Source organism: Dryobates pubescens, chromosome 9 (assembly GCF_014839835.1).
Source record: "Dryobates pubescens isolate bDryPub1 chromosome 9, bDryPub1.pri, whole genome shotgun sequence".
Lineage (NCBI taxonomy): Eukaryota > Metazoa > Chordata > Aves > Piciformes > Picidae > Dryobates > Dryobates pubescens.
This window is the reverse complement of record NC_071620.1, coordinates 36,952,747-36,967,179: the sequence shown is the minus strand read 5'-3', so window position 1 is coordinate 36,967,179 and position 14,433 is coordinate 36,952,747. Positions and strand designations below refer to the sequence as shown.

General features: G+C 42.0%; 1 long non-coding RNA gene across 1 annotated transcript in view; it reads left to right on the top strand.

The window, feature by feature from the left end:
• Positions 1-1,437: 1,437 nt before the first annotated feature.
• Positions 1,438-14,433, top strand: part of LOC128897444 (uncharacterized) — a 31,561-nt gene continuing 18,565 nt past the window's right edge. Inside the window, exons 1-2 of the long non-coding RNA XR_008462387.1 lie at positions 1,438-1,488; positions 1,644-1,752. This is a non-coding gene — a long non-coding RNA (uncharacterized LOC128897444). The remainder of the gene's footprint in view (positions 1,489-1,643; positions 1,753-14,433) is intronic.

Below are 14,433 nucleotides of genomic sequence, written 5' to 3'. Positions count from 1 at the left end.
TCATTGTCTGTCATGCTGGGGTTGAAACCTGAGTGAGCGAAACAGTTCACAGAAGCCCCCAGCCAAGGGGCAAGCTTGAGAACTGGTCACACAATAGAAAAAAATCTGGGTTCATTTCTGGTTAAAATAAGTTACTTTTTGAGAAGTTTGATCTATAAAACTGCAGAGCATGATACAGTGACAATAAATACATAAAAGCTTTCGTATTTATCAACTGCACATATTACAAGATAGAAACAAGCCAGAGTGGTTTTCTAAATTAGAAACAAGATTTTTTTATGAGCAGCTGCTGGTTTAGCTGCAGATGCCCACACAAAACCCACCAGTGAACTGCATTAGTATTCGAGATAGATAAACAAGATCATGTGAAGCACATGGCTCCTTAAATTTACCTTCTCTATATGCCCCAAGATGGACATTAAAAACCAAAGCAAAGCAAGAAGTGACACTTTGTAAAGTCTTGTCCCCAGCTGTTCGATAAAAAGCAAATTCAAGATCCCTTTCTCAGAAATTGCTTGTGAGCTTCCGTTTAGTGTTCTGAAACGGGAACTGTAAGTGGCAAGACACTGCTGCTATTTCTAGCTTAGAAAACAAAAACTTAGGCACTGAAAGTTTACATTGCTTCTTCAGAACTCACAAAAGGTTTGGGAATAGCACTCCTGCTTCTAGCTTCAAAATTTTCCATCCATGTTCCAGAAATGGGAGATTTTGCTGTAATGTCTGAATTGCTTTCCTCAGAGTGGGAGGCAAACCTTCTCCCACCTTATTTTTGTGATGTTGGAGATTTGATCTTTCTTGTGCCTCTCAATAGGGCATTTAAAACCCAAAATGTGCAGAGGAAATGCTCTGCCACGTGGCAAGCACAAAGAGCAACAGTTCTAAGGATTCATGGCAATTTTAAAATCTACCACTGACATATAACCTGGTGTTCTTCTGTTACACTGCCCACTGGAATTTCATTGTTTCCTACAAAACTACAAAGGAATACTTAATATTCCCCTTTTGCTTTAATCCCAGTAATAAGTCATGACTGACATTTGGAGACTTGCAAGGTGAGACACCCCCATGCAGTTTCTTTTTGTTGCTCCTTGAATTAGGTTCAGTGCAAAAAGAAAACATTTTTTTCCCCTGCACCACTCCCCTACATTTTCAAATGAATGTCACCCAAACAGCATCATCATTCAAGCACTACGGTGAAATTCCTCGCATGCCAATAGTGCGGTGCGGGAACCTCTCAAACTGTCCCCCGCAGGTTTGAATTCAACCCCTGAAGGTTCACTTGAGTTTAATTTCACTAATCACACAGGGACAGTTATTTTTTGCTCTTGCTCAGCTTCTCTTTCATATGCGAGCACACACACGCACCACACACACACACACACGCACTGCATCCCTCCTGTTCTGTTGCACTTAAGTCCAGATTAGCTCTGACCATTCCCGCACGCAAGCGAAGAGCAACACAACACCACGGTGCCTTAAGACCATAAGGTGGGTCCTTTGCTCCAAGCCAATTTATTCACATTTGCAATGGGAAGATTGATTTTTAATTATTTGGGGTCTTTTGGGTTGTTTGGGGTTTTTTTTGGTTTGTTTGTTTTTACTTTCTTTCCCCTGAATTTCTGAGTTTATTTAACTGATTTCAGAAACCGCCACAGAGGTTGGGGGTAGAGATCGTCTTCAAGGTTGCTATCATCTGGAATTTTATGTCCTTCATTTTCTTTCGCTCTGTATGCCTGTCACATCAGCTTAACTGTGAGTAGCGTACTAGCCAGTACCTCTGGCATACTGTATATTAATAGAATATTGATATAGCCCAAATACTGTTGTGGGATTCATCATTTGGTAAATCCTCCGCCGTCTGCAGTTTTACAGAGCCGTTTAATTAGCAATTTTACAGCCTCCTATTCTCTCATTAAATTAATTAATAATTAAGTTCAAATATAGGCATCTTTAATGTCATAATTATATTTCAGTTTTATGGTCACCAGAGTTTAGCTCATTAGGCAAGGTAGTCATAAACCATGGCTCTATTTAGGAGCTGAGGCACTGACGCACGGGTTCTCTGCTTTTGCTTAGTGTTTTTATCCTTCTCACTTTTTCCTCTGCCTCCCAACCCCCACCCCCAGCTCCCACCACCACCATCTCACTGCTCTCTGCTAGCATAGGCATTTTTTTTCCTTTCTCATTCATCTGTTAGGTTTTAAAACAGATCCTTCCCACACACTCTCACAGCACCCCCTCCACCTTGTTACTCTTCCTGGAGCAGCTCAGTGGCACTGGCCTGGCCTGGACCTTGCTTCTTTGTGAATTTCAGGGACTGGTAGATGTGGTCCTGAGGAACATGGTTTAGTGCTGACCTGGCAGTGTTGGGTTAGTGGCTGGACTCTATGATCTTAAATGTCTCTTCCAAGTAAAACAATTGTATGATTCTATGAACACCACCTTCAGTGATGGGCACCCAGCAGTGGCCAAATTTTCTGTAGCACCTTCTTGGAGACATTGTACTCCTGGTTTGACTGTGCGATTTACCAAGGCATGGGACTTAGTAATGGCATTTCATACAGTATGATATGTTGTGGGCTGTTTTATATGTAGTGGATTTATTTCAGTCATTATCACTGATTAAACCAGCTTAGCTGAAAAGGCAAAGCAAAACTTGGCTTTGAAATTGTTCTTATTTAATTTTGTTTGTGCTCACATAACCCAGGACAGCACTAATTATCTCTTTAGTGTAGCTCATATTTCTAATGTAATTCATATGTAAATTGTAATTTAATTCATATGGGAATGTTTGTGTTCCTTGCATATTCTCAGTAAAGAGCACAAACAGTGAATTAAAACTGTTTGGAAATGAAAACTTTATGTTGCCTTTTTTTGAACTGTCTTTGATTTGTTTTGGCTTGTTGTTTCTCTAATGAATCACAACTCAATTGGATGGCTGCAGCCAATGTATGCAGTCTTCTTTCTCTGCATTCAGGCAGCTTGCTCACTGGCCTGCTTTTCCTTTTGAATTTGGAAAGCTGGGAGTGGGGCTAAGTTTTCTGTATGCTCCTTACCTTTGGAAAAAATCATTGTATGATGAGTATTATTAATAATGACTAATTATAGAGCATACTTGTATGACTACAGAGCCTATGAGCATGGCATAGCGCTTTTTTTGCCACTGAGAATAGCAAGGCTGTAGGAGTGTTAGTTCTGCTTCAGTGGATCCGATAAGGTTAGGCTGCAGTTTTAAGCCCAATCCAATTTTTTTAATCTAATAGTGTTTACAATTTGGTTGCCTTTTAAAGCTGTAAAACTGCTTCATGAAGTATTACTGTCATCTCTAAAAGCTGCTCCTGCCCACAGGAAAGGGGTCTTTTGACAGAGAAAGTCAAAACTTCTTATTTGTATGATTAAAGAACAGCAAGAGTTGTCCCCAGACTGCTGAATTATCAGGACAGGTGGTTTTCTTGCTGTATGTTGGAATCATGCTGCAGGACACTAACACCTGAACTAAAAGTAACAGCAAAGGCAGCAAGCTGGGTGTCACCAGGAGGGTGAGCTTGAGAGTGCTATCCGCTACTGCAACAGAGAGGATGGATCTAAGGGCCTGAAGGAAAGATGAAGAGTGAAAAGCTCCAATGAAAGAATAATTAATCCTGCAGAGCTCTCAAGTTACTGAATGATGATGTCAGCTCTGGTTTTCTTTGCTGAAACTGCCCTTCACATTTGTCAGGCAAAATCACACTCACAACTTTAGGGAGATAATAAATAATTTCTTATCCTGACAGAAAAGATCTTTACTTGGCTAATGCCAAAAGAAGCCATTGTAAGCACTGAAACCAGGCCCAAAGTCTCTGTTTTGCCACTTTGAACCCTGATCTGACAGTGGCCACAGAACAAGGGGTGATGGTTTTAAAGTAAAAGATAATAGGTGCAGACTAGATGTAAGGAAGAAATGTTTTACAGTGAGAGTGGTGAAACACTGGCACAGGTTGCACAGAGGGGTGGTAGATGCCCCATCCCTGCAAACATTCCAGGTCAGGTGGACAGGGTTCTGAGCAACCTGGTCTAATAGAAGATATCCCTGCTCACAGCAAGGGGGTTGAACTCTATGGCTTTTAAAGGTCCCTTCCAACACAAGCCATTCTATGATTCCGAGTGTGGTGGTCCTCCAGGTTTGGTGCCACCCTGCTGTATGGGCAAGTGCAGGGAACTCCTGACATGACTGTCCTGGAAGCCAATTCCCATGGACAATAGCTGCTCAGGCTGGTATGAGAAGCTCTCTGGAGAAAAGTTCTTAACTCCCTACCATTCTCTGTTTTGTTTCTGAGTACTGATGTAGTCAGAAGAGAGATAGAGCTTTGAGGACTAATATTTGTGTACTAGTTCCTGCTTCTGTGATGCCAGGCTTGAGGACAGGTGGCCCTGCTCCCCAGCAGGAAAGAATACACACACCAAGAAAAGAGAGAGAGGGGTCACAGAAGTAGATCACTGTGCCAGCTTCAAAACATCACTCTGCTGACCTCCCCATGAAGAAAAGTACTATTTTAGAATCATAGAATCATTTTGGTTGAAAGGGACCTTTAAGGTTATCAAGTCCAACTTTTAACTCAACACTGCCAAGTCACCACTAAACTACAGTCCTCAGCACCACATCTACATGTCTTTAAAACCCCTCCAGGGATGAGGACTCCACTACTTTCCTGGGAAGCCTATTCCAGGGCTTGACAGCCCTTTCAGTAAAAATATTTTTCCTAATATTCTATCTAAACCTCCCCTGGCACAACTTGAGGCCATTTCATCTTGTCCTGTTACTTGTTACTTGGGAGAACAGACTGATCCCCAACTCACTACACCCTCCTTTCAGGAGTTTGTAGCAAATGAGAATGTCTTCCGTGAGCTTTCTTTTCTCCAGGCTAAACACTCCCAATTCCCTTAGTCTCACCTCAGAACACTTGTGCTCTAGACCCCTCACCAGCTTTGTTGCCCTTCTTTGGACATCCTCCATCATCTCAATGCTCTTCTTGCAGTGAGCAGTGAACAAGCACACCCATTTTGAAACATCTCTCTGCCAACCTCCCTGTCATGAAAACCACTATTTCAAAGCAATTTTGTCTCCGACAGGCTTTGGGGACCCCATGCAAATAAGCTCAGCTCAGCAACTCTCAGCGTCAGGGAGCTGAACAGAGGGTTGACAATGTGGGCAATAAAGGACTGCATTGGCAGGGATTGGTTGTGGTCACACAACCCCCACCACAGTCAGAGACCCCCAACCCCCCCAAGTGGCCACTGCCACATCTGGGGCACGCGTGTGGAACATGCATGCACACACACTCCCCGTGAACAACACTAGAGCTGTCCAAAACTATTTTCAATAATTGATTTGCTGTTTAATTGAACATCATGACTGACTAACATAGCTCATTACTTTACTCATTAGTTAATTATCGAAGAAAGTAGGACAAGTCAATAAAATGGAAGGCTGTAAATTCCAATACTAATTAGTACCATTTCCTCAGAGACATATTTAAGGGCAGATTGGCTACCCGAATGTCCCTGGACCTTGGAGATGAAGGGAAAGGGTAGACTTACCATAAATCTAGATTACCAGCAAGGCTCATCAGCAGTAAGTAGTGGAGTACACAGGTGCTGAGCGACCGTCAGGCACCCAGTTTGAACTGGAGTACTGGGACGCAAGCAGCACAGAAATGCCTATTTTTAAATGGAAAAATAAAGGCAAAGAAAAAAAAAAAAAGGAGGGGGTGGTATGGGAGGGAGCACTCACACACCAGAGAGGATCCATATTTAAAGTAAATGATACAACTGAACTACTTCTGCAGAGGACATTTGCTTTCCTAAGCTCTCTCTTTCCCAGTCTCTCACATGCAGTACTCTATCCTCTCGGTTGGTTGTTGTGGGGTTTTTTTTGGCAGTCCAAATCCTAGTCAAAACATCAATGCCTCCCTTCTGGACTGGGCAGATTTTTGATGTGTGGGTTCTAACTTATCTCTCTTAGTTTGCATTTAAAAAATAAAGACAAACTCTTCCAGTAACAGAAATGGTATTCTCATGCTGTTGCTATTATTTGTTGCATTATCTTTCATTTAAACTAAGTCTAAAATACCATCAAAGGCAGAATGTAATGGGTCCAGTAGAGCTTTAAGTGAGCCAAAGAGTAGTTGAAAACAAATAAAGGCAGTCTTAAAGAATACTGGGAGAAAAGGAAGAGCAAAGGGAATGTATATGTGTGTACACATGTTTATAGTCATGGTATATATTTTATAAATACATGAGGTTGTATGTACATGAATATATACTTAAATAACAAGTATGCAGACACATCTGTACATCCACATACAAACACACCTACAGAAATATGCCTTTACAGGGCAAATTCATTGAGGTCTGCAGATTAACCCCCCACCCAGGTCTTACTAACTGCCCTTTAAAGATCAGTACAAGAGGACTCCGGCTATGAAAAGGTTCTGTTGATACAAGGGTACACTATTTAACAGTTTGCCTCAATTAATTATGAACAATTTCTCATCATAAAGAGATCAAGACAGACATATTTTCCTAATTCCTTTTATTAGGAGGCACATCTTCTCACTCTTCCTCTCAACAAATATCCCCTCTTGAAAAAAAAAATTAACTTCCAGTGAGCTGAATGAAAAGAGGGATCAAAAGCATTACCTGAGCTCAACTTAAGTGAAGAAATCACCCTAAGAATAGCTCTCAGTCTGAAGCTTTAAATATTTAGCTATTCTAAAAATATATTAATGGATTAGTGTAAAAAAAAAACCCCAAAATTACAAATGTCTATTACTTGACCTACTGTATTTTGTGCCTGCAGTCCTAATTCCTGAGCCACAAGCTATGATTTATTTTCAAGACTTGACAAAGTGTTCTAAAGATTGCATAGATGTTTTGTTGTTTGTGGTGGGTTGGTTTTTTTCCATCAGCAGTTTTGAGAATCTGGCCTCTGGTGCTAACAAAGCAGGAGTGAAATTTAGGGCAGAAAGGAGAAGTTGGTTGCTTTGCTTTCCAGAAATAATGCAGAGGAATCCTCTAATGATTTTGCTAACATCAAAAGAATCCTAATATTTTATTATCCATGGCTGGGAGAGGGTATTTGTTTGGGATGCTCTCACACATAAAATAGCCACCATGTAAAACTGACGTGGGACCGAAGAGGGTGGAAAAGATTTCCCCAGTTAGATGTTCACTCAGCACAGGCTAAGGCACAAGGTACTGTACTGGTGTGAGGCTGAACAGATCCTCTATTGCCCCTGAAAGGGGCAAAAGCATGACACTCACAAGTAGATTGCAAAAGTGATGGAAAGTTTAAATGGAAAAGCAATTAATGTTTTACAGAAACTACAAAGCATATTGGCAAAGAATCCCAAAGCATACAGTATCCCTTACAGCACACCCAAAGGCCTCCAGTACTTCCCTTCTCCCCACCTGAGGGTGTACCCAAACCCACAGGGCTCTTAATTCCCTTCCCCTCCCTCCTCTCCCAACTGCTAACATAGTCTCAGGCTGGCCAGGTCTGAGACTGCTCCCCTCCTCTCCTCCTGGCATTAGGCCTAGCCAGGCCTAAGAGGGCCTTGAGATACTCCCCCACCATTACCCAATAGGGAGCACGTCCCACGGGAGTAAAGAGGGAAGAAAGAGGAAGAGAATGACTGCAGATGGATCTATAGGGCTCAGGATATTATGGGTAAAATAGGCTGTTTCCTGTGTCCATCTCACTGGGTTGAACACTCGGGACACCAGAGGTGTGACTAATGTGGCAGTAGCAGAAGGCACCCAGCCTGAACTGCATACATGAGCACCACATATTGGCGAGCAGTTGGAAGTTATGAATGAGAGCATTCAGAGAAGCAGAAGCTGGTGGTCCCCATCTTGTTTTCAGACAGGGCCAAGCACTTGTGGACACTGAGGTTTATGTAATGCTCACCCTGAATCCCTATATGTGCTTGAACACCTTGTCTAACAGGGTCTAGGGAAGACCTCCCAAATGGAACTGCCAACAAGGGCTCAATGTACATGTTTGGTATGAAAATGGTGAGAAGGCTGGGAAAAGACCCAACCTCAAGCTTTAAAATCATGCTTGACAACCACAAACGTCTCTAAAATGTACACTGAGGTTTGACACACGCACTGCTTACATTTTACACTGCTGTTTGTTGTATGTAATATACACACATAATTTAAGGCATTTCTCATTTGCATTTTTAACTTCTTGTCTGTACTATCAAACACTCCAAAATTGGAGACAGAAGTTGATTACTCAGTGCCATACCGAGAGCACTCTGTGCCAGCCATTGTAAAACACACAGACTGGAAGTGCTCTGGTGAATTTGCAGTGGTCTTCTCCTTGAGAAGGGGCCCCCAGGCCCCTGCAGCCTTTCATCAGCTGGAATGGGAGTGAAGCTGTCAGCTCCTGGTTGTATTCTGTCAGTTTCAGTACCACTTAGAGCATCCCTGACAAACGCACAGCGCACATTTATCAGTCAATCTGTAAGCAAGCTTTTCATTTCGGAAGAAACTTTCTAAGACTTCACTTTCTACAAGGGAAAACTTATAAATTATTAGAGAGAAAAATGAGGACCAACATGCAGCTTTTTTTGTTTTTTTAGCAAGATGATAGATTGGCTCAGTCCAAGGTGGTTGCTCTGAGCAACCTGATCTAGCTGAAGATGACCTCGCTCACTGCAGCAGGGTTGGACTGGACGGCCTTTCAAGGTCTCTTCCAACTTACACCATTCTATGAAATCCTAGGCAGTGCAAGCCACACTTCTCCTGTGTCACACAAACTGTGCTACCCCTATGATAGAACTGCAGCAGCCTGCTGTTATTAGTGTTGTTGTCATATACATTATCCATACTGAAATATTTGTTCAGCTCAGGTGTCTTCATAAGTTGCCCATTAAGAATTCAAATAGCAAAGATCTTTTCTAGCCGCAAAACCCTCCCTAAATACCTTTCCCCCACTCACCTACCTCTAGTGTTGCTTCAACAACATCCAGGTGTAAGCAAGACTGCCTGGCCTGAATGACTCCAAAGCTGCTTGTGTGTTCTTAAAATAATAAATGCATTTCAAAATGATGCAACTTGCCACCCACACCCAAGAATTCTTTCTTACACGTAAATTAATTGGGTCCTTTTTCCTTCCCAGTGCATGGTGATTTTTTCTTCTTTTTTTGCTTTTTTTTTTATGGGCAGTTTATGGGCTAAGCCTATTATCTGATAATTAAAGGTCCTTTGTCCTCCCTTTGGGAGTTTAAAAATTCTAACATTATTTCTTCACAGAACTCACTCCTACCACAGCCCTGCTGTAAACGCAGCTGAGTCTTACCTAACGGTTACAAAAATAAAGCCGTGGCATGTCTGAGCAGACTGGATGGGTACAAGGGAAGGGAGGGACAGATGCAGCTTCTTCACAAGTCAAAGCAGTCTGTAACATTTCATTTCCCCACAGTCCTCAGGGTAATGTCATTGCAAGAGGGAAATCTTTGTAACATTACAACACTGAGCTCCAATAACCACACTCATCCCTGGGGACTCTGCAGCTTGCTGTCCCACAACACAGAAAATTCCCTGAATAGGCTCCTTCTCTAACCCCATTAAAAACACAGTTTTCCCAAGGAGAGAACAGAAACTTCCTTGAGGTCACTTGAAAAGTTATAGTCCTCAGAAGACAGTGTTTGGAGGCCTTTTATGCCATTACTCTGAAATGGAACTGAAAACACGCCTGGTCTCCTAAACATAGCAGATGAAGATTATGGCAACCTCATCCAAACAGAAATTAGGGAACTAATTTTAAATTAATTAGAAATTAAATTAAGCATTGGAGTAATTAATATTTATGTGGCACCAATATGTAACTATTTATTACTACTGGTATTACTGTTGTTGGTGTCACTTTTGCTATTATAATTATATTTTATACTACCGTAGCACTCAGAGGCCTCCACCAAGGATGAGACTCCTGCTGCACCAGCCAAACAGAGCAAATCATGGTTCCTTCTCAAAACAATGAAGAAGGAATCACTGTGCTTATAGAAACAGTTCTTGTCCTACAAATATGGGGAGCTGCCTAGTGAAATCAGGAAGACTGTTTAACCACAGAACCATAGAATGGTAGGGATTGGAAGTGCCCTCTAAGGATTATCTAGTCCAGTCCTCCTGCTAAAGTAGGGTCAGTCAGGTTGCCCAGTATCATGTCATTTCCAGAGAAGGAGACTCCACACTCTCTCTGGACAGCCTGTTCCAATGCTCTGTCACCATCACAGAAATTTGTCCTCATGTTTGGATGGAACCTCCTGTTTATGCATGTTGCTGCTGTCACTAGACACTGCTGAAGAGATTCTGGCCCCATTCTCTTAACTCCTGCCCCTGACACCCTTCCTTATTTAAAGGAAATAAGTTCATGTTGCTTTCATTGGAGATAGGTGCCTAATAAGCGTGAAAATCCAGGCTTGGATTAGGCAACTGCTGCTAGTGACAAAGAACATTTAATGGCAGACTCAGCAAATTAAAGCACAAGGCACAATTTTAGAAGCAAACAAACAAACAAACCCACCCAACAAAAACAACAGGGACAAAATTTTGCAGACTTTAATATGGGAACATTGCCAGTCATATTTCAAGAGAGAAAGAGCCACACAAAGCCAGGCCTACCCACCTTGTAGAAGTCCAAGGAATGAGCATTGTGCCAAAATGAGTCAAAGTGAAGCCACACATCTTCACTACACACTAAGAAGAATCATAGAATGGTTTGGGTTCCAAAGGACCTTTAAAAGACATTTAGTCAAACCTCTCTGCAGTGAGCAGGGGCATCTTCAACTGCATAAGGTTGCTCAGAGCCCTGTCCAAGCGGACAGGGATGTTTCCAAAGATGGGGCATCTACCACCTCTCTGGGAAACCTGTGTCTTCCTTATATCTAGTCTGAATATTCTCTCCTTTAGTTTAAAACAATTACCTCTTCTCCTGTTGCAGCAGATCCTAACAAAAAGCAAGAGGCAGATAAATAAGGAGAGAAATAACTATTTGTGCATATGTTTGAAAACCATTCTTTCCTGCAGTTAACATTCATCAAATTCTCACTGCCTCTCCCAGTCAATTCTCTTCCCTCCTTCAATTAACCAATAAGTCAATTTGTTCCTTCCCCATCAGAAAAATCCCCCTCTCAGCAAAAAAAGACATCACTTCACTATCAGATCAATTCACCCTTCCCTTCTCACTGCTCAATCAATAGACTCCTCCTCTGCATCTGCTAAACAACGAACAGGTCAGTGGAAAGGAATCTGCCTAGGAAGCTTCATTCCTTTTATTTGGCATACTACATACATACAGCTGGCTCAATGGGCAGTTCCTGAGCATGGCAAACACTCAAAACAATACTGTAGAGAATTGGATTTTAAGGCAACAGAAAGATCTGAACTGAGCTTTTATTTCCAGTGACATTGCAGCTGTTCAGATAACCAGTGGAATTCTGTGTTAAACCCAAAGTGCATGCAAAATGTCACTATATAAAAAAGCAAACAGACTGCACTGGGTTTAGGCAATATACAGCTTGTATACACCATTTTATTCCACTAAACTAGTTACTGAACATTAACTGAACTATTATTGCTCTTTGTAACTACCTGAAAGGAGACTGCAGAGAGGTGGGGGCTGGTCTCTTCTCCCAAGTTACAAGCCATAGAATAAGCAGAAAAAAATCCCTCAGTTTGCATCAGGGGAGTTTTAGGTATTAGAAAAATGGATATTAGGAAAAATGTCTTCCCCAAAAGGATTATCAAGCCTGGAACAGGCTTCCCATGGCAGTGGTGTAGTCCCTATCCCTGAAAGCGATTCAGCAATTCAAGATGTGGCACTGAGGGACATGGTTTAGTGGTGACCTGGCAGTGCTGGGTTAATGGTTGAACTTGATGATCTTAAAGATCCAACCAAAAAAATTCTGTCATTCTAGTTTGATTTAATTTGATAAAAATAACAAACAATGCCCCTTACCAAAGCTCTAGACATCCTTAGATTGTCACCCAACACCTCATGACTACTAAACCATGGCACCAAGTGCCATGTCCAATCCTCTCTTGAACACCTCCAGGGACGGTGACTTCACCACCTCCATGGGCAATGGCAAACTTCACCACCTCCATTACAATGGCAAACAACTCTCTTTGTGAAGAACTTTCTCCTCACCTTGAGTCTAAACCTCCCCTGGTGCAGCTTGAGACTGTGTCCTCTTGTTCTGGTGCTGATTGCCTGGGAGAAGAGACCAACCCCCACCTGGCTACAACCTCCCTTCAGGTAGTTGTAGAGAGCAATAAGGTCTCCCCTGAGCCTCCTCTTCTCCAGGCTAAACCACCCCAGCTCCCTCAGCCTCTCCTCACAGGGCTTGTGCTCGAGGCCTCTCACCAGCCCCGTTTCCCGGGACTTCTCACTTGACTTCACCAGAAACAATCAATGAAGTTCGGTACAGTCAAGATGACTTTGCAGATCAAAACCATAACAAAATGTAGTATTAGAAAAGCACAAGCTTATCCAAGAGGTTGCAACTTATATACAAAACACAGATACAAACCCAGAGACTCCTTCAGCATGAGCAGTCATGCTGTGTCTAGTTCTATGGTAACTGCATTTCAGTGTGGCAATGTTCAGTACGTTAGGGTGAAGTGAAAAATCTGAGAAGTTTAGAGCATATAAAATAATGCAATTAGCCCAATTGGTTAGGACACTCCTATCAGTACTCACAGCAAATAAAGGTCAAGGAGCTCACCTCCACCAGACACCTCACACAAACTCCATCTGGCGATTAGGAAATAGATTTTGTGAGATTATTCTGGGGGGGATTTCTGCACTGTTAAGAAGTATAAAGGCTTAAAATATGAACTGCCAAAAGCAACAGGTGTTCAGTTAATTTTATTGAGAAGTTCTTTTCACTTTGGATTCAGGTATTTTTCCACTTTGTCTGCTCTCTGTAGCAATGAGACTGGATATGGCCTGCATTTTTACTAATAAATGTTAATCAAACCAAGAGTGAAAGCTGCACCCTTTTCTCTGTGGTCTCCTAAGATCTGTGACTATTTTCATAACTAGAGCAATGTTTCAGTATTTATAATTTTTCCTAAATAAAAATCCATGGACTAGCAGTGAGTTTCCCATTCTCATTCACTAGCCTGTTTCTTAATCTGTTTTGTCATAACTGATAATGTCAACATAGCCATTCAAGTTAGTCTTGGGCAAAAAAAGCTTCAGCTAAATGCCTTATTTAGAAAAGGCTGCAAATTTGGAGCAAGCCAGACTATTCATAAAGTTGTGCTGAATTTTGTTAGTAGGTCATCTGAAAATAAAAAGAAAATCACAAAAGTCAGGCCGCCTCTTTCCCCTCGTTTCAAAACCATGTTGCCAGTTATTGTCTTTTCTGTTCCATGAAGAACCAGGTCTCAGTTTAACCCACTTAAGTACTTTCTGAGTAACTGCAGCACAAGGCACCAAAATCTTCCTAAAAACACCCAGGGAATGGTAGTCTCCTCTGGGAGCTCACTGTTGTGAGTGCCTTGCAGCTTGGGCACATCTCTTGCGTCAAAGAGCTCCCAGCATAAGAGCTCCTCCCTGCAAGGAGGCTGCATCCCAGTTTAGGTACTGATCCCATTGCTGTGGGATATCTCACAATACATGCAATTTAATTCTCTGCAGGGTAAAAGAGCTGGAGGTCAGGGCTGTGCTATACCATGTACAAGCATTAGAACGCTTTTCAACTGAAAAGCTAGAATATGATATAGCTTCTTTGAGACAAATATCTCCACTTTTGAGAAAGTTTAGGTCTGTAAGCACGATATGTCCATATGTATTTTGCATTATACATTTCATACTGTGAACATCTCCACATCCACTGCTGATCACTTCTGATACTGCTTCTTTTTGACACCATCCCACAGAAACTGAGACTTCATCAGAGTGAGCACTGCGGTTCAGTTTAGTGCTGATTTCCTAAGCACAACAAACAGACTTTTAAAGACTAAAAACTCTGGGACAGCTGGCAGCATGATCTCTCCAGCCTGACCTTCCCTAAGACAGATGTGAGTTTAGTTTGGATCACAGCTGACTACAGGCACCTTAAAACTAGCACAGGGAAATAATCTCTCCTTACTCTGCTGAGCTACACTGGTCTGGATAAACAGTTTTCACAGTGTTACTCCATGGCTGTAAAATCTGACTAGTGGGAAGGGAGAAGAGAGCTAATCTTTCTGCAAGATTATGGAGTGGAGGAAGAAGACTGCAGGACACAAACTGTGCTTACTCTTTGTGATCATAGAATCATTTTGATTGGAAGAGGTCATCAAGTCCAACCCAGCACTGCCACATCAGGGCTAAATCATGTCACTCAGCACCTCATCTACACATCTTTTATATCCCTCCAGGGATGAGGA